The following is a 21,201-nucleotide window of genomic DNA, read 5'->3' on the forward strand; positions in this document are numbered from 1 at the left end:
CCTGAGAACCGGGAGAAGGATGCAAGCATTTTTCGGGAGTCTTGCAAGAGTAGACAGAGACAGCTGGCAGCCTGGACAGTCACCTAATGTTCCTTTGTAAAGTTGGAGCATTTGTCTTCAGCCCACAGGGCTAGAGTCTCTTGGTCACTTCTCTCAGTGTCCTGTAGAATGTCTGGCAGTTTCCTCTGCAAAGCAGGAACCTGAAGGACCATTTTGTCAAGCAAAGTTTAGTGGTCACCTTTCTATGGGTCCTGCATGTCCAGTCGATCAAGCAGTCCAGGCAAGAACAGTTTCTTGCCCAAATGGCTATTTTTGCCAAGGTGAAGATAAACTCCATATGAAGTGTCTTTAATGCCCATCCTCCTCTCTGAAGTAAATCGGTGGTGCCAGGAGCAGACATGTCTCACTGTCCAGAAAGTCTAAATTTTAAAACTATTTTAAATGCCATATTTTGTAGGTCTTTGAAGTATTTGAAGATTACCTATCTATCTGAAATATGTCTATGTATATCTAGAAGACTTAACTAACATGGCTACGAGTATGATTATCATAGATGACTAATTATTAATCTATTTCAATTTAAAATGAGCTATACAAACATAATACCTTAAACAAGAGTAGAAATATACACACAGTATAACAAAATTAACTTTAAGTTTGTATCAATAGACTAAAATCTATACCAATGTAAAACATTTTAAACAAGTTGTTGCTCTTTAGAAGTAAGTTCCTTAATCTACCCTTTCATCCTATTATATCTGTATGATATCCCCTTTTCTTCTTTAGAAAGTGATCTCATTTATAATTAAACTGCTTTAAAGAAAAATATTGGTTTTTCTCTGTCCCACACCAGAGGGCTCTTGTAATTTGGGACACAAGAATCGCTTAACCTTTTCTTTTAGCAATATGTCTGGGTTTAGAGAAGGAGTGAGCCAATTCCATCTCCAAAGCCAGCTTGATAATTTTGGGAATGTGGGCATAGTTTCTCTTACTAATTCCTGCTGGAGGGGGCGTTGTATCTTATGGGGACACAAAGAAAATTTTAGGATTATGGAGTAGTCCATTAGGGTGAACCTCTGAGCCAGTTGCCTTGAAAGCATTGTGGATGTCGGATCATCTGGGCCATCGTGTCATCAGAGACCTTTCAGGTGGTCTTGGCTGATCAAACCTGTTGTATCTTAATCTGGAACAAATCCATAGCCTCTGGCTTTCTGTGGAAACAAAAGCAGAGACTCTTTTCCAAAGTAACATATCCTTATATCCAAATTTTGAAGTCAAGGTACCTTTAAAATTTACATATTTATTTAACTCAACAGCTTTTACGATCAAATCCTTTTCTGTAGTTAAAAATTCCAAAGACAAGACAAACCAGATTCTCTGTGTAATATCCATCTTTGTAAGACTGAAATGCTGCTGTGGCTGCTGGCCCCACCCACCTCAGTTTCCCAACATGGCAGTGGTTCAGTTTACCACCAGCTCTGTGTCTGGAGCCATGTGTACCATCAACTATCAGAAGCAGTTCTATTAAAGCAGCGCATAGCCCAGAAATCTTTTTTTTTTTTTTAACTAGCAAAGGCTAAATCCACCACACAGAAGAGTAAAGTGCCCCTTGTAGACTCCTCATTCCCGCCACACTGCAGGTCAGATGCACATGCCAGGAACCTGCCATAGTAGCTCAAACCGGCAGGCTGCCACTAACTTGAGGGAGACAACTAGAAAGCTGTTTTTAGCTCCATTTAGAATCTTTTTTTTTTTTTTGTCAGGTTTTAGGTGGAAATTTTTGTCAACACGTTGGGCACCATTTGTTGTTTGACTTTTCCTGCCTGGCCCAGTCAGAACAAATCTCTCTTACCCGCCAGTCCCACAGTCGCTCAGACCCAACCAAGAAAGCACACAGAAACTTACATTGTTTAGAAACTGTATGGCCGTGGCAGGCTACTTGTTATCTACTTTTCCTATCTTAAATTAACCCATTTCTGTTAGTCGATACTTTGTCACATGGCTTGTGGCTTACCAGTGTCTTTACATGTTTCTTCTCATGGCAGTGGCTGGTGGTGTCTCCCCAGCCTTCTACTTCCCAGAATTCTCTTTTCTCTTGTCCCGCCTATACTTCCTGCCTGGCCACTGGCCAATCAGAACTTTATTTACACAGAGCGATATCCACAGCAGGTGATAGATTTGAATGGATGAGGTACAGTGGAGAGATGGGTGGAGTTTAAGTAAATACAGTACTTACTACAAAATTTGGAAAGCAATAAATTTTTTAAAAAATGAAGAATGTCATTTGTGGCTATTGTAAAGGGTGATGTATCTCTGATTTCCTTCTCAGCCTGTTTGTCTATTGTATATAGGAGGGCTACTGATTTTTTTGAGTTGATCTTGTATCCTGCTATGTTGCTGAAGATTTTTATTAGCTGTATCAGTTAATTGGTTGAAGTTTTGGGGTCACTCATGTATACTATCATGTCATCTGCAAATATGGAGAGCTTGACTACTTCCTTTCCAATTTGTATCCCCTTACTCTCTTTATGATGTCTTATAGCTCTGGCTAGAACTTCAAGTACTATATTGAATAAATATGGGGAGAGGGGACAGCCTTGCCTTGTTCCTGAGTTTAGTGGTATTGCTTTGAGTTTCTCTCCATTTAATTTGACGTTGGCTGTTGGCTTGCTGTAGATTACCTTTATTATGTTTAGGTATGTTCCCTGTATTCCTGATCACTCCAAGACCTTTATCATGAAGGGGCGTTGGATTTTGTCAATTGCCCTTTCTGCATCTAGTGAGATGATCATGCGGTTTTTTTCTTTGAGTTTGTTTATATGGTGTATTACATTGATGGACTCTCATATGTTGAACTACCCTTGAATCCCTGGAATGAAGCCTACTTGATCATGGTGGATAATCGTTTTGATGTGTTCTTGGAGTGTGTTTGCCAGAATTTTATTGAGTATTTTTGCATCAATGTTCATGAGGGAGATTGGTCTGTAGTTCTCTTTCTTTGTTGCATCTTTGCTTGGTTTTGGAATCAGGGAAATTGTAGCCTAATACAAGGAGTTTGATAATATACTTTCTGCTTCTATTGTGTGGACCAATTTAAAGAAGGTTGGTATTAAGTCTTCTTTGAAGATCTGGTAGAATTCTGCAGTGAAACCATCTGGTCCACGGCTTTTTTTGGTTGGGAGATTTTAATGACTGATTCTATTTTCTTAGGGGTTATTGGACTATTTAAATGGTTTATCTGGTCTTGATTTAACTTAGGTATGTGGAACCTATCCAGAAAATTATCCATTTCTTTTAGAGTTTCCAGTTTTGTAGAGTAGAGGTTTGTGAAGTATGACCTGATGATTCTCTGGATTTCCTCATTGTATGTTGTTATGTCACCCTTTTCATTTCTGATTTTGTTAATTTGGATGCTCTCTCTGTGTCTTTTGGTTAGTTGGGATAAGGGCTTGTCTATCTTGTTGATCTTCTCAAAGAACCAACTCTTTGTTTCATTAATCCTTTGTATTATTCTCTTTATTTCTATTTTATTGATTCCAGCTCTCAATTTGATAGTTTCCTGGAATCTGTTCCTCCTGGGAGACTTTGCTTCTTCTTTTTCAAGGGCTTTCAGGTGTGCTGTCAAGTCACTAGCATGAGATTTCTCCAGCTTTTTTATGTGGGCATTTAGTGCTATGAATTTCCCTCTTAGCACTGCTTTCATAGTATCCCATAAGTTTGGGTATGTGGTATATTCATTTTCATTGATCTCTAGGAATTCTTTAATTTCTTTCTTTATTTCTTCCTTAACCCATTGTTGATTCAGTTGATCATTATTCAGTTTCCATGAGATTGTAGGATTTCTGTAGTTTTTTCTGTTGTTGAAATCTAACTTTAAACCATGGTGGTCTGATAGAACACAGGAGGTTATTCCAATTGCTTTGTATCAGTTAAGATTTACTTTGTGGCCAAGTATGTGGTTGATTTTAGAGAAGGTTCCATGGGGTGCTAAGAAGAAGGTATATTCTTCTTTGTTTGGATGGAATGTTCTGTAGATATCGATTAAGTCCATTTAAGCCATAACATCAGTTAAGTCCATTATGTCTCTGTTAAGTTTCAATTTGGCCGATCTGTCCAGAGGTGAAAGTGGGGTGTTGAAGTCTCCCACTATCAATGTGTGGGGTTTTATATGTGATTTGAGCTTTAGTAATGTTTCTTTTACATATGTGGGTGCCCTTGTGTTTGGGACATAAATGATCAGAATTGAGACTTCATCTTGGTGGATCTTTCCTGCGATGAGTATGTAATTTCCTTCATCATCTCTTTTGATTGATTTTAGTTTGAAGTCTATTTTGCTGGATATTAGAATGGCTACACCAGCTTGCTTCTTAAGAGCATTTGATTGGAAAGTCTTTTCCCAGCCTTTTATTCTTAGGAGGTATCTGTCTTTGAGTTTGACGTGTATTTCTTGTATGCAGCAGAAAGATGGGTCCTGTTTTCATATCCATTCTGTTGGTCTGTGTCTTTTTATAGGTGAATTAATCCATTGATATTAAGGGATATTAATGACCAGTGATTATTCGTTCCTGTTGTTATCTTTATTTTTTTGGTGGTAGTGTGTGTGGACTTCTCTTCTTTGGGGTTTACTGTTGTGATGTTATCTATTTCCTGTGTTTTCATGGGTGTATCTGCCTTCCTTAGGTTGGAATTTTCCTTCTAGTGCTTTCTGTAGAGCTGGGTTTGTGGATAAGTCTTGGGGTTACTCTAACTTAGCATGTGAAGGACCTATATGACACGAACTTTAAGTCCCTGAAAAAAGAAATTGAAGATGTCAGAAAATGGAAAGATCTCCCATGCTCATGGATAGGCAAGATTACCATACTAAAAATTGTGATCTTACCAAAAGCAATCTACAGATTCAACGCAATCCCCATCAAATTACCAACACAATTCTTCACAGATCTGGAAAGAATAATACTCAACTTCATATGGAAAAACAAAAAAACCCAGGATAGCTAAAAGAATACTGTACAAAAAAATAACTTCTGGAGTCATCACCATCCCCAACCTCAAGCTCTACTATAGAGCTACCATAATAAAAACAGCTTGGTACTGGCATAAAAACCAACATGTGGACTAATGTAATCGAATTGAAGACCCTGACATTAACCTGCACACCTATGAACATATAATTTTTGACAAAGAAGCCAAAAATGTACAATGGAAAAGAGAAAGCATCTTCAACAAATGGTGCTGGCACAACTGGATGTCGATGTATAGAAGGCTGCAAGTAGATCCATATCTGTCACCATGCACAAAACTTAAGTCCAAGTGGATCAAAGACATCAACATAAATCCAATTACTCTGAACCTGATAGAAGAGAAAGTAGGAAGTACTCTTGAACGCATTGGCACTGGAGATCACTTTCTAAATATAACACCAGTAGCACAGACACTGAAAGAAACTATCAATCAATGGGACCTGTTGAAACTGAGAAGCTTTTGTAGAGCAAAGGACATGGTCAACAAGACAAAGCAACAGCCTACAGAATGGGAAAATGTCTTCACCAACTCCACATCTGACAGAGGGCTGATATCCAGAATATATAAAGAACTCAAGAAATTAGACACCAAAATGCCCAACAGTAAAATTAAGAAATGGGCTATAGAACTAAACAGAGAATTCTCCACAGAGGAAGTTCAAATGGCTGAAAGACATTTAAAGAAATGCTCAACATCCCTAATTATCCAGGAAAGGCAAATCAAAACGACACTGACATACCACCTTACACCTGTCAGAATGGCTAACATAAAAAACACAGAAGACAGCTTATGCTGGAGAGGATGTGGAGCAAGCAGAACTCTCCTCCACTGCTGGTGGGAATGCAAGCTTGTACAGCCACTTTGGAAATCAATATGGCACTTCCTTAGAAAATTGGTAATCCATCTCCCCCAAGACCCAGCTGTAGCACTCTTGGGCATATACCCAAGGAATGCTTAATCATACCACAAGGGCATTTGCTCAGCTATGTTCATATCAGCATTGTTTGTAATAGCCAGAACCTGGAAACAACCTAGATGCCCTTCAACTGAAGAATGGATAAAGAAAATCTGGTACATATACACAACGGTGTACTACTCAGCAGAGAAAAACAATGACATCATGAGGTTTGCAGGCAAATGGATGGATCTAGAAAAAATCATCCTGAGTGAGGTAACCCAGACTCAGAAGAACAAACAGGGTATGTACTCACTCATAGGAGGATACTAGTTGTAAAACAAAGATCATTAGACTGCTACACAATTCCAGGGAGGCTACCTAGTAAATGGGACCCTAGAAAGACACAGGGATCACCCAATGATAGAGAAATGGATGAGATCTACATGAACAACCTGGAGGACAGTGGGAGTAATGAAGGACAAGGTTTGAGGGAAAGAAAGCTTAGGGGAGCAAGAGATCCCAGCTGGATCAAGAACAGAAAGGGAGAACAAGTAATAACAGACCATGATAAATGAAGACCACATGAGAATAGGAATAGGCAGAGTGCTGGAGAGGTCCCCCAAAATCCACAATGATATATCCTCTGTAGACTGCTGGCAGTGGTCTAGAGAAAGCCTGATCTGACCTAGTCTGGTGATCAGATGACTAAACCCCCTAACAGTCATCTTGGAACTCTCATCGAATAACTGATGGAAGTGGATGCAGAGATCCTCAGCCAGGCCCCAGGTGGAGCTCCAGGTGTCCAACTGTCAATAAAGAGGAGGGACTGCAAGAGCGTGAATTGTTGAATCCAAGATTGTAAAAAGCACAGGGACAAATATCTAATAGAAAGAAAGCACATGAATGATGAACCCATGGCTGTGGAGCCCCTAGCTAGATCAGGCCCTCTGGATAAGTGAGACAGTTGAGTAGCTTGACCTATTTGTGAGGCACCCAGGCTGTGGGATCAGGACCTGTCCTTAGTGCATGAACTGGCTGCTTGGAACCTTGGGCTTGCACAGGGACACATGCTCAGCCTGGAAGGAGGGGACAGGACCTGCCTGTACTGAATCCACCAGGTTTAAATGAATCCCCATGGGTGTCTTGGTCCTGGAGGACATGGGAATGGAGGGGAGGGGCTGGGCCTAGGTAGGGTTGGGGGTGGGAGGGGGAGGACAGGGGAACCCAGGGCTGTTATATAAAATTAAAGCACATAATAAAAAACAAGAAATGAATAAAAGAAAAAATTAATTCAACAATAACAAAAAAATGAAGAATGTTAAATGAATCAAAAATATAGTATAAGTTGTGCAATTTTTCATTTGTCAACATTTTCATTATTAAGACCAATCTCAAATCATGTCAATAATGCACTTTCAATATTGAATTAAATGTAGTTATCCTGTGCAAGTTGACAGTAGAAGGATAGTCAGCAGAATTTGGAGATTTTCATGTAGAGGAGGAAGGATGAAATCAGTTTTATAAATAAGTATTAAGTTGTATAATAGTAAGGTGAATACAAAAAACAATAATATTCTCTATCTCTTTAAAGTTAGGTGAAAGTATTTTGACACATTCTACAATGAGGGATGTAACAATTTAAAGGATAAGTATAATTAACTTGATTTAAACATTAAGTCAGTATATATTTACAGATACAATATTGAATATTATATTGTACCTTAATAGGAACACTTTTTGATGTTTTATTTACCTCTGTATTTGAGATAGTATTTGAATATGTAGCACTGTATTAGTTTGTTCCTTGTCCACTTGATACAAAATAAAGTCACCTGAGAAGTGACAACTTCATTTGGTTATTGTCTCCATCAAAAAAGCCTGTGGGCATATCTGTGGTGCCTTTTCTTGACTCTACAGTGATGTGAGAGGATCTGGTCTATTGTAGGTGGTGCCATATCTGGTCAGATGGGTGTGTTTTATAAGAAAGTAAGCAAGCAAAACCTAGAAGGCAAACTAGTAAACACGCATGGTTCCTTCACTGGCTCTGTTTCAGTTACTGCCCCCAGGTGCCTTCTTTTGCTTCTGCCCTGGCTTCTCTGAACAATGCTCTTTGATGAGGAAGTATAAGCCAAGGAAATAAACAACAATAAAACAAATGATCAAATAATAACACCACAATAAAAAAACACTATCCCTCTACTAATTGTTTTTGGTTATTTTTATTTAGTTTAATCAAAGCAACAGGAAAACCAAGTAGGCTGCAATCATCTTTACTACCTAAGGTGCTTTGCCTCTCAAGGGTTTGGATGCGAGGCTATGCCATCATACTCAGCAGTAAATATGACTTCTATATTTGTACAGGTTTAAAAATAAAATAAACGAATGAATAAATAGAACAGCTTACCACTCTGTTATACAAAACCACACTGAATGCATTACTTCAGTTGAGGCTTAATTATAAATAAAATGATGTTAGTGTAAAAAGTAGATGGCAAATTGGTAATACAATTGAAATTCACTTATTGCCTTCAAGTGAATTTTTCATTCTGCAGGTAACAGGGATGAAAAAAATTTGGACAGCTACTCCCACAACTAAATCAGTAATTCTGTTCTTGAGTCTATGACTTGTACTTTGTGCAATTCTGAAGATCAGACTAATTTACTCTCTATCTCTTCCTCCAGTACCCTGAGGTATGAACTGGCATCCATAGTGATGAATCTGTAAATCTTCAATGGATTTAGCCGCTGGCTGCTCAAGGGAAAAAATGCTGAGAAAGGAATTTATTTTCCTAAAATTTGCAAGTAGAGAAATAAACGGGTTGTGAACTGTGCCCCAGGGAGCTGACAAGGTCACTGCTGCGGGGCCTTAGGTGCTGCTGTGTCCCTGTGGCCATGGAACTTTGCTAGGAAGTCCCCTTGATAAATTTCTTCTCACTGTGGGTGGTCCAGGCTCTGGACTTGTCCTCTGCCTTCCCAGGTCTCCTCATCCCACAATAATATCCCTGTCACTCCTCCAGCCATGTCTTTCTTTGGTGTGTACTATATGCAATAAGAGTGCATTAGCCTAGCTCATTGGTTCTCAACCTGAGGATCATTACCCTTTGGAGTTCAAACAAGGTTTGCTTAAGACCATGGGAAAGCATAGATATCTACATTATGATTCATAAAAATAGCAAATTTACAAAACGTATACCCCTCCACCTCACTATGTGGACAAGGGGGATCCTCTGAGCAGAGTGGCTAGAAGCTGATTTTCATGTTCTGTTTCTCACTGGAACTAATATTTACTGGAAGCTTCTTCATCAAGTATGTAAAAATGAAAAAACTTCAATTAAAGAAAAAGAAATGAGACACCCTGGGTTTTAACTCTGCAACCTTAAAGGATGATTATTGCTAATGAAATGTTCTTTTTTGCTACTCTTATAAGGCAACGTGATCAAGATTTTAGTTTTTCTTGAAAATTAACTTAGAAAAGCTGAAAATTAAAAGGAATCTAAGATTGATTTGGGGAAAGTATTATCAAAAACTGTAATTATGCATATTTTAAATGAAAATTACCTGAAGTTCCTGTAAGTATTGATAAAACTCACATTTGAAGCCAATCTATTTTGCCTGCTATGTTAATTTCCAACATTAATGGGAGGAGTATTGTATTCTAATTCATTTTGTAATTAAAGAAATGGCAGATAAGTGTCAAATAATCTAAAAACATGAAAGTAGATTCAAAATAGAATGTATGATTATAATGAAAATAATCTACACTAAAATGACCTTGCATGGATTATTTCTGATGCTTGTTTAAAGTAAATACTTACTTTAAATGCTAAAAAAGGGTATTTGTCAAGGGGAAGACTGAATTTTATGAAATGATTAAGAAAAAAATCCAAGGTAATGACATCATGCTTTGTTTGGAAACAGTAATACTTTCATGCTGGTCACTCCTGAAGATGTAACTTTGTGTTGAAGCACTGAGGAAAAGGGAATAGATGTGTTTGCACATCTATACAAGTACTCATAGTTCATGAACAGTTATATGTTTGTTTAAAGAAGTTGTGACTCTGAAACCTTTTTCTTTTCACTTTTTTTTTTTTTTTAAAAAAAACTTTGTTTGCATGAAAGAATTTCTTTGTCCCCCCTTGTGTAAGTTGTGAAGAAGCATCAGAAAGCTTACAGTATATGTGTTTTAGCTTGGTCTTTTGCACACTCTTATATTCTTATGTGATAATGCAAATTTATAGTGATATTTTATTTGTATTGAAATGTGATTTTATTTGTATGTCAATAAAGTTGCCTTGAGGTCAGAGCAAGCCAGAGCAGAAGCTGAGAAGTAGTGGGGAACGCCTTTAATCCCAGCACTTGGGAGGCAGAGCTAGGCGGATCTCTGTGTGGTCAAGGACACAGCCAGCATGGCAGACACATGCCTTTAATCCCAATACCAACCATAGAAGACCTGGAGGTCTGTACAAACAGGCAGTGACGAGGAGGTCATGTGGCTCTTGCTCTGACCTCGTGGTTTTTAACTCTGCAATCGGTTCTGTGTTTCTTATTTAACAAGCCGGTTACATCTACACAAATTTACTAAAGAAACATTCAATAATTTTAGAGATGCAAAGAGTAGAGCCATGATTACTTTCTTCTGAATTCCCTGCATTGACCCTCTTTCCTAATCATGTGGCATACTTCAATAGTCATTGGATTTTAATTCCATAACAATTTAATGGGTTGTACTTTGATTATATCCAACCCCAACTCCATTTCTGTTATCCTTCAATATTCTCCTTTCACCTCTGTTTCCACCCCAGCATTATTTTCTCTTCTGTTTCTTAAATAACTCACTAAGTCTAATTTGTACTCATGGGTATGAGGCTACCCAATGGAGCTGGGAAACAAGCCAGGGGTCTACGCCCTTAAAGACAACTCTGTTCACTCTCTAGAAGCTTCCAGTTGTCCATAGATTCTAAGCTGATGGTGGATGCTCATGAGTCCATTCTACTTTATACTGAAATATTGACTTGCTTGATCTTGCTTGATTTTGGCCAGCAATAGTAGCTTCTATGAGTTGTTGAATCTAGCATTCTGTCATGTCCTCATCAACCTCCAGATACTCTCAGGGTCATTCTCTCCCCTCTTTTGAAGTACTTCCTAAACTATTGGTGAGATATTTTTGGCTGAATGCCCATTGACAATTAGTTAGTCTCCAAACATTTTACGGATATCACTGGCAATAGTACTCAAGGTAGACCATGGCATTTACTTTTAAGAAAACATAGCAGGGCAGTGGTAGTTCATGCCTTTAATCCCAGTACACAGTGGGCAGAGCCAGGCATTCTCTGTGAGTTCAAGGCCAGTCTGGTCTACAGAGTGAGACCCAGGACAGGCACCAGGCTATAGGGAGAAACACCATCTCAAAAAAAAAATTAAAAAGAGTACTCCAATCTAACAAAGAAAACAGTTATCAAAAATAATTGCTTTTGAGCTGGCAGAACTCAGTGTGTAGAGGTACTTGCTGTGGAAGCTGATAACCCTATTTCCACTTCTAGAAGCCAATGTTCTAATGAGGGAGCCAACTTGCAGAGTAGTTATCTGACTTCTACAAATGTTTTCTGTGGCTGACAACTATCATCCCTTATACAAAATTAAAAAAAAATAATTACTTAATTTCAATTCATGTGGACATTCCATGGTCAGGTGCATATCACTCCAGCCATAAGAAAGGTAGGCAAACTTCTAGCCTATTGAGCTCTCCCAGTCCCTACATTAGGTTTCCAAGGATGCAATCAACTGCCACCCCTCTTCTTGACACTGACCATACCCTGTTGCTGTGCACCTACCCCCAACTCAGGCAGAAGGGCATTGCCTGCTCAAGTGCATGTCATACCAGCCAGAAGAACAGGTAGACAAACTCAAATGGAGACTCCCTGATGGGTCAGAGACTACATTGGCTTCCAGAAGGTTAGAAAAACACCAGTATATCTCATGTGTTCTCAAGGTCCACATTCCCACATTATCCCCAGTTACCCCTTCTATACCTCATCACCATGTCCCAGCCTCCAACTGAGGCAGAGACCACCTGCTCAGTCAAAGGTCAGGCTAGTTACCAGAATTCCAGGCCCACACTTGGACACAGAGACTCTCTGCGGGATCAGGCCACAGACAAGAAGACCATGGCATAAAGGAAACCAAGAAAGAAATCATCCATCCAACAAAGACTAACTCAGAAATTGACCTCTAGACCCATAATATCCCCCAAACATAGATGTTTAGACACCAGCTTAATAACATAATCAACAACAGCCAGAGGAATGTGTCCCCACCAGAGCCCACCTACCCTACTACAACAAGCCCTGAGAATTCCAACACTACTGAAGCACTAAAAAAAAAATAATAACCTTAAAAATCATATTTATGAAGATGACAGAGGACCTTAAAGAAGAAGAGAATAAATCACTTAAAGAAAGCCAAGAGAAAGAAACAAACAGTATAAGAAAACAAATAAAACTGTTCAAGATCTAAAAATGGAAACAGAAGCATAAAGAAAATACTACCTGAGGGAATCTTGGAGAAGGAAAATCTAGGTAAGCTGAAAGGAACTACAGACACAGGCATCACAAACAGAATACAAAGTGGAAGAGAAAAATCACAGATCTTTGAGAGAGAATAGAAAAACTAGATGCAACGGTCAAAGAAAAATGTTAAATCTAAAAAATTTCTAACCAAAAAAAATCCAGGAAACATAAGACATTATGAAAAGACCAAACCTAAGAAAAATATGAATAGAAGGAAGAAAATCCCAACTCAAAGGCACAAGAATGCAATTCAATTATTAGCATCTATCTCCTCAACAAAGGGGACCCACATTTAAAACAAAAATTACTAAAGCTTAAATCACATATAAACCTCACACATTGGTAGTAAGAGACTTCCACAGAATCATTAAGTCACATTTTATAAATCTGTACTTCACAAAATGGAAAACCTAAAAAAAAAAAAAAAAAAAAAAAAAAAAGGATAATTTTCAGGTAGATGATTTTAAATCAAGATCAGACAAACAACTTAAGTAGACCTATAACACCCAAGGAAATAAAAGCAGCCCCTGCTCCCCCCCCCAAAAAAAAAGCCAGGGCCAGAGGATTTTAGCATAGAATTCTACACACTTTCAGAGAAGAGATAAGGAGAGAATACTCCTCAAATTATTCCACAAATTAGAAACAGAAGAAACATTGACAAATTATTTTTATAAGTCCAGTCACACTGATACCTGGACCTCATAAAAAAAAATCAACATCAACAACAACAGCAACAAAAAGAATTACAGACCAATTTCAATCACGAACACTGATGCAAAAATATTCAATAAAATACTTACAAACCAAATTCAAGAACACATAAAAATTATTGTCCACCATGAGAAAGTAGGCTTCATCCCAGAGATGCAGGAATGGCTCAACATACAAAAATTTGTAAATGTGGGTTGGGGATTTAGCTCAGTGGTAGAGTGTTCACCTAGCAAGCACAAGGCCCTGGGTTTGATCCTCAGCTCCCCCCCCCAAAAAAAATTTGTAAATGTAATCCACATTACATGCTGAAAAATATGTAATAAAATCCAACACCCTCCCCCTCATGATAAAAGCCTTGATACAAGGAACATATCTAAACATAATGCAGGTATTTTATAGCAAGCCTATAGTAAACATCAAATTTAATGGAGAGAAACTCAAAGTAACTCCACAAAAATCAGGAGCAAGACAAGAACGTCCACTCTTTCTATATCTAGTCAATGTATAACTTGAAGTTATAGCTAGAGAAATAAAACGACTCAAGTAGAATAGCATATACAAATTGGAAAGGAAAAAAGAAAAAGATTATTATTTGAAGAATGTAGCTGGAGTTTTCCTGCCTGGCCTACAGTCAGGACAAAATTCTCTTACCCACCAGTCCCACAGTCTCTCAGACTCAACCAAGTAAGCACACAGAGACTTATATTGTTTACAAACTGTATGGCCGTGGCAGGCTTCTTGTTATCTAGTTCTTTTATCTTAAATTAACCCATTTCTATTAATCTATACATTGCCATGTGACTTGTGGCTTACCAGTACCTTACATCTTCCTTGTCATGGCTGCGGCTGGCAGTGTGTCTTTCCACCCAGCCTTCCAATTCCCACAATTCTTCTCCTCCTTGTCCCGCCTACCCTATCCTTCCTTCCTGGCTACTAGCCAATCAGAAATTTATTTTAACCAATCAGAGCAACACATTTGATATACAGAACATCCCATAGCACTTCCCATTTTCTTATTTTCAAAAAGCAAGTTTTTAACTTTTATATAGTAAAGTTTCAGATAACAAAACAATCATCAAGCAAGAATTACAGTTACAATATTAAAGAAGATATCCTACCTGTCTTATATTTGCGCATCTAAGGTTTTATATCTAATTTATATTTTATCATAATTGAGGAAATTATAATTATCTAGTCTTCAACCACATCAAAGACCTCAGAAAGATATAATATTACCTGAGAAATGGGAGAAGGATGCAAGCAACTTTTGGGAGTCTTGTAGGGTAGACAGAGACAGCTGGCAGCCCGGACAGTCACCTAATGTTCCTTTGTAAAGTTGGGGCATTTGTCTTCAGCCCACAAGGCTAGAGTCTCTTGGTCACTTTTTCAGTGTCCTGTAGAATGTCTGGCAGTTTCCTCTCTGAAGCAGGAACCTGAAGGACCATTTTGTCAAGGAAAGTTCAGTGCTCATAAATATGTACATGCATAATTATATTCAAAATAGCAGAACCATATAGCCTTTGAGTCTAGACTAAAGTTCTGGCTATTCATAGCAGAATAAGATCAGAATCTCATTAAGTACCAATTTAGTGCTGTTTCATTGTTCTTTTTATATTCATATATTTTATATCTTGAGTGTTTTGTCTGTGTGTATATATCTGCATCACATGTGTGCCTGGTGACATTGGAAGTTAAAAGAGGTTGTAGAACCTTAAAATTGTAGTTACAAATGACTGTGAGTGTGTCATCCTGCTGATGTTTCTGCAATGTGGGTGCTTCTGCAATGTGGATGCTTCTGCAATGTGGATCCTTCTGCAATGTGGATGCTTCTACAAGAGTAAGCAGAACACTTAACTTCTGATCCATCTGTTAAGTTCCCAGCACTACTTCTTTCGTGAAGGTCCTGTAAAAAGAAGTAAACAAGACAGACAAATAGGAGATATTAGACAGACATGAGGATGAAGGTGATGAAAACGATGCTTAGACAGAGAGAGAAGATACACACACACACACACACACACACACACACACGCGCGCACACACACACGCACACACACACACACGCACACACACACACACGCGCACACACACACGCACACACACACACACACGCACACACACACACCACACACACACACACACACACACACACGCACACACACACACACGCACACACACACACGCACGCACACACACGCACGCACGCACGCGCACACACACACGCACACGCACACACACACGCACACACACACGCACACACACACACACACACACCACACACACACACACACACACACACACGCACACACACACACACACACGCACACACACACACACACACACACTTATACATGATAAGTATTGTCTGGATATAGAAAATACATTGATGACTGGAAACTAGCTTGTGTAAACCTAAAGTCCCCAAAATCTTTTGATTTAGAAGACATTTAGTACTATTTTTGTTTGGTTCCAAATACCTCCAAGCAAGTAAAGCAATGATGTTGCCTAGTTCAATGTTTTAGATTTGAGAGCACATAGAAATGGGTAGAATTATTCCATTTGTCCTTTGATCTGTTCAGGCCCCCAGGAAATTGATGAAGAAGAAACTCTGTTTCACTGAGTTCTCCTGTTTACATGTCAATCATATCCACAAAATCCATAACAGACACACTTGAGAATAATGTTTGATGTGGGAATCTCATAGCTAGACAAACTGACTTTTTAAAGTAATGGTTATGGATAGTGTGTTTCAAAGAGTCAGTTCATTTGTTTATGTTATCAATTTTGTTGACAGTGCACTGTCCAGACAATACACTTCTTTTCATTTTGATCGCATTGTATCAGTAGCAATACATGGCTTTCATTGTGGATATTAATTACATTTATTCATTAATTGCTACATATATTTTTCTATTGGTTCTATGAGTAGAAATTCTATTGATTTTCAAAGGATGGGGATTATCATCTTTTAATATTGAATAATGCATTTCTGTTTTCAATTTGTTTACTCCTTTTTGCATTTATTATATACTTTTCTTTGTTTTTCTAGGTTCCCATATGAAGAAAACTTACCCTACTTTAGGCAGTTCCTTTGGACTGTTTCCCATTAAAGATGTAATTATTTCTATCAGTTTATTGATAGACATATTGCATAGATTTAGATAAGTATTGTCATTTTTGTCTCAAGTATTTTACTATTTTTTGACACATGATCCATGAGTTACAGGGAACTGTTTGATTTCATAGTAAATATTTCACAGTTTCTCAATATCTCTCTGCAACAGATACCTTGTTTAATTTGTTTGAGGTCTGGGAACATACTGTCTACAGTTTTGATTATTTTATGTTATGTTAAGCTTTAAGACCTGCTAGTATTCCATCTGGATGAATGCTTCACATACACTTGATAACATATCTAGTTTCTTTTAATATACAGTATATTATATAAATGGCATTAGACAAAGCTCATTGATTCTGCTTTTAGAAATATCTGTCCTTATTCTCTGTACTCACAACTATGATGATATAGTAACAGAAAACTATGTCATTGACTATAGTGGTGTATTTGTCTGCTGCCTTTCAGTTTCATCAGCCTCTGTCTGAAGGATTTTTATGCCCTTTGCTAGATGCAGAATCATATAGAATCGTTTGGTCTTTTTGAGAAAATGAAGCAATATTCACTATTTTCTTGCTTGCACTTATGGAAGGCTAGGTGGAGAAAGACACTGCCAGCTGCCGGCCATGACAAGATGTAAGGTACTGGTAAGCCACAAGCCATGTGGCAAAGTATAGATAAATAGAAATGGATTAATTTAAAATAAAAAAAGTAGATAACAAGAAGCCTGCCACAGCCATACAGTTTCTAAACAATGTAAGTTTCTGTGTGTTTACTTGGTTGATTCTGAGCATCTATGGGCCTGGCGGGTGAGAGAGATTTGTACTGACTGTGGGCCAGGCAGGAAAACTCTAACTACACACTTACCTTCAAAAAGCTTCTTTCTTTTTAAAAAATATATATATCAAATTTTAAAAGTTAATATATTTTTCTGTTTTATTTGTTTATATAGTTATTTCTGAGATGAATTCTAACTATGTTTTCATTTCAACTCATCACATTTAAGAGATCTTCTTGGTTTAGTTTCCATAATAGATAAGAAAACTGCTGTTCAATAACATGCAAGCTTCCTGCTTTCTCAATGTTTTCATAGTAACATGGTTCTTTATTCATTTGCTTTCAATTTACTTGTATCTATTTATAAAGTATCAATTACTTGTATCTATTTGTAAAGTAGTTTTTTTTTAAACAACATAGTTGGATCTCTTTTTCTTGACCCATTTGATAGTTTCTTATACTTGGCATATTTAGATCATTCCCAGTTCAACTGATTATTATTTACTAACAGATTAATATTTAATACAGTTGTTTCTGTTTTATATTAGCTATTCTCATTCCCTTTTTATTTTGATAGTTATTGGTATCATTGCATTTTGCAGCAGATCCTTTTGTTTAATACTTTCAAAACACAGTTGCACTGGGCAGTGGTGGTACACACCTGTAACCCCAGCACTTGGGAGACAGAGGCAGGTGGATCTCTGTGAGTTCGAGGCCAGCCTGGTCTATAAAGCGAGTTCCAGGAGAGCCTCCAAAGCTATAGAGAAACCCTGTCTCAGAAGGAAAAACCAAAAACCAAAAACCAAAAACCAAACAAACAAAAAACACAGTTGCATTAATGAGTATAAATCCAATTGGCTTTGTCTAAGTTATTTTAAAATTATATTTTTGCTTATGATGTGTTATTAATTCTTATATTATATTTTTAATGATTTAAACAATTTTAACTTTCAATATATTTTAATCATAGTCTCCCCTTCCCCAAGGCATTCCACATCCTCTCTCTCCTTCCCTACCCAATTTTAAGTTCTTTCTGAAAGCAAGCTAAAGAAATAAGACAATGGTATACCAATTGGAAAGAAAAAAGTCAAAATATCTTTATTAGCAGATGATATGATAGTATACTCAAGTGATCCAAAAAGTTCCACTGGGAAACTCCTATAGCTTCTAAACACTTTCAGAAAAGTAGCTGGATACAAAATTAATTCACAAAATAGTAGCCCTCTCATAAAAAATGACACATGATCTCAGAAGAAATTAGTGGAATTACATCCTTCAGTGTTGTAGGATGTTTTATATGTTAAATGTGTTGCTCTGATTGGTTAATAAATAAAACATTCATTGGCCAGTAGCCAGGCAGGAAGTATAGGCAGGACAAACAGAAAAGAGAATTCTGAGAAAAGAAAGGCTGAGGCAGAGATATGCTGCCAGCTGCCACCATGACAAGTGAAATGTAAGGTACCAATAAGCCACGAGCCATGTGGCAACTTATAGACTAATAAAAAAGGGTTAATTTAAGATAAAAAAAGTAGATAACAAAAAGCCTGCCGTGGCCATACAGTTTACAAGCAATATAAATGTCTGAGTGATTATTTTACACATGGGTTGTGGGACTGCAGGGGCTTGGTGGGACCTGAAGAGAAGCTCTCCAGCTACAAATGCTGCCTAACATGGGGCAAGAGCTTCCACCTAAAACCTGAGAAAAACATTCTAAAATAGAACTAAAAACAGCTTTCTAGTTGTCTCTCTCAAGTTAATGGCAGACTGCAGGTTTGAGCTACTATGGCGGACACATGGCATGTGTGCGGGCTTGACCTATGCTATGTTACACAGAGGTGTCTCTAAGCTGTGCACTATGCTGTATGTTGGATATAGTTTTTGCTAGTATAAATAAAAAAGAGGTTTCTAGGCTAAACGATGCTTTGATAAAAGTATAGAGCCACTGTTTCTAAGAATTGATGGCTCACAGAGCTGGTAGTAAACTGTACCATCGCCATGTTGGGAAGCTAGGGAGACACTGCCAGCCAGCTACCATGACAAAGGAGATGTAAGGTACTGGTAAGCTGTGAGCCACGTGGCAACTTATAGATTAATAAAAAATGGGTTGATTTAAGATATAAATCAGTTAACAAAAAGCCTGCCTTGGCCATAGAGTTTATAAGTAATATAAGTCTCTGTGTGTTTACTCCCTTGGGTCTGAGCAACGATGGGACTGGCATGTGAGAGAGATTTGTCCTGACCTGGGCCAGGCAGGAACAGAAAAACTCCAGCTACACCTTCACAGTAGCCTCAAATATTATAAAATACCTTGGAGTATCCCTAACCAAGCAAGTGAAAGACTTGTATGATAAAAACTTCAAGGCATTGATGGAAGACATTGAAGAATATATCAGAACATGGAGAGATCTCCCTTACTTAGTGATCAGTAGGAATAATATAGTAAAAATGGCCATGCTACCAAAAGTTATCTCCAAATTCAATGCAATCTTCCTCAAAATTCCAACACAATTCTTCACAGATATTGAAAGTATAATTTTCAGCTTCATATGGAAACAGACACACACACACACACACACACACACACCTCACAGAAATAGAGAGACAGAGAGAGTCAGAGACAGAGTGACAGAGAGAGACAGAGAGAGAGATGCAGAGACAGAGACACAGAGAGAAACAGGATAGCTAAAATAATCCCAAATAATAAATGACTGATGGAGGTATTACCATCCCAACTCTAAGTAGTACTACATATCATAAATATAGTGGTTATCATTAATTTTCACTTAAACGTTGTCCTTTCCAACTTCACTCAGTATCTATGCATTCCTCTTTTAGGGCTCTTCTCCTCTTTACTAATAGGATTTTTTCTGCTTTCATTCAACTTATTTTCAGTTATTTGCCAGTATTTTCCCTTCTCCACTCCATCATAGTCTTTTCCCCTTTAATTCTATTTTCTTGGCCAATGGAAACATATACATACACATACAAATATTAAGAATGAAGTAAAGTACATGTGGCAACAAAACATGAGTGGAGAGACTCTCTAGAGTCGATTTAATTTTGAGTTGGGTATGGGGTTTCAGAGACATAGTTGTAGTGATGTGTCAGCATATTTGACTTAAATTTTTAGAGATGTAGCCTTCTTTGAATCATAGCTGCTAAGCAAGTAACCCCAACTAACTCACTGACTCCCAAAATTAGATCTTTATTTAGTCTGTTGTTGTACCATACCTTGGATGAAAACATGTTTTCACATCTTTCCAGAAAGAAAAAGTCCATGCAACCCAACTGTCAACATAACCAAATTTTAGTTGAGGAGGAGCACTTGCATAGTCCCTGAGACAGGGCATACAAGTGAGGCTTAGCCATCTAAGAAAGTAATGCCTGTTTGGGAAATACCAACGTGACCATATCTTGTCTTTGTCCTACTGAATATGTAACTAGGAAAAACTTTTAAGATCAAAATGAAAGACTGCCTCACAACCTTGATCTTGGGACTCTGTGGCACAAGGACAGAGGGATACACTGTGGATGTTTGGAAACAAACAAACTAAATAGTAGAAATCACCTTCCTTGGGACAAAGGTTGCATAACTTAGGCAACATTAATGACCTAATCCATGTTGTAAACAAACATGTGACAAAAAGCAGCTTAAGAGACACTGAATTTATTCAGGCTCACAGTTCAAGGGAGTATGCAACATGCGGTGGTTCGGAAAGCTTGGCAGAGATGTATAAGGCATTTGGTCATATTTCATACATCCTAACTCAGAAAGCAAAGAATCATTAATCTTGGTGCTTGCCCCACTCTCTTCTATTTTGTTCAGTTTGAGACCTCAGTGTAGAATGGTGCTATAGATCTTTAGGGAGGATGGTCCCACCTCAGTTAATTCCACCCAAAAACCTCTCTCATACGAATTTCTAGAAATTTGTCATCTAAATGATTCTAGGTCCTATCAAGTTGACCATCAATACTAACCATTACACTAAGTGAAATCAATCATTGATTGATTGGCTCCTATGATTCACAAGTAAATTTTTTATTTTATTTTATTTTTTTTATCATTGCTTAGGTACAAATGACTACAAGCCTTTGGAAGGCAGTAGAGGAAT

The sequence above is a fragment of the Onychomys torridus genome, chromosome 6 (genome assembly GCF_903995425.1).
Source record: "Onychomys torridus chromosome 6, mOncTor1.1, whole genome shotgun sequence".
NCBI lineage: Eukaryota > Metazoa > Chordata > Mammalia > Rodentia > Cricetidae > Onychomys > Onychomys torridus.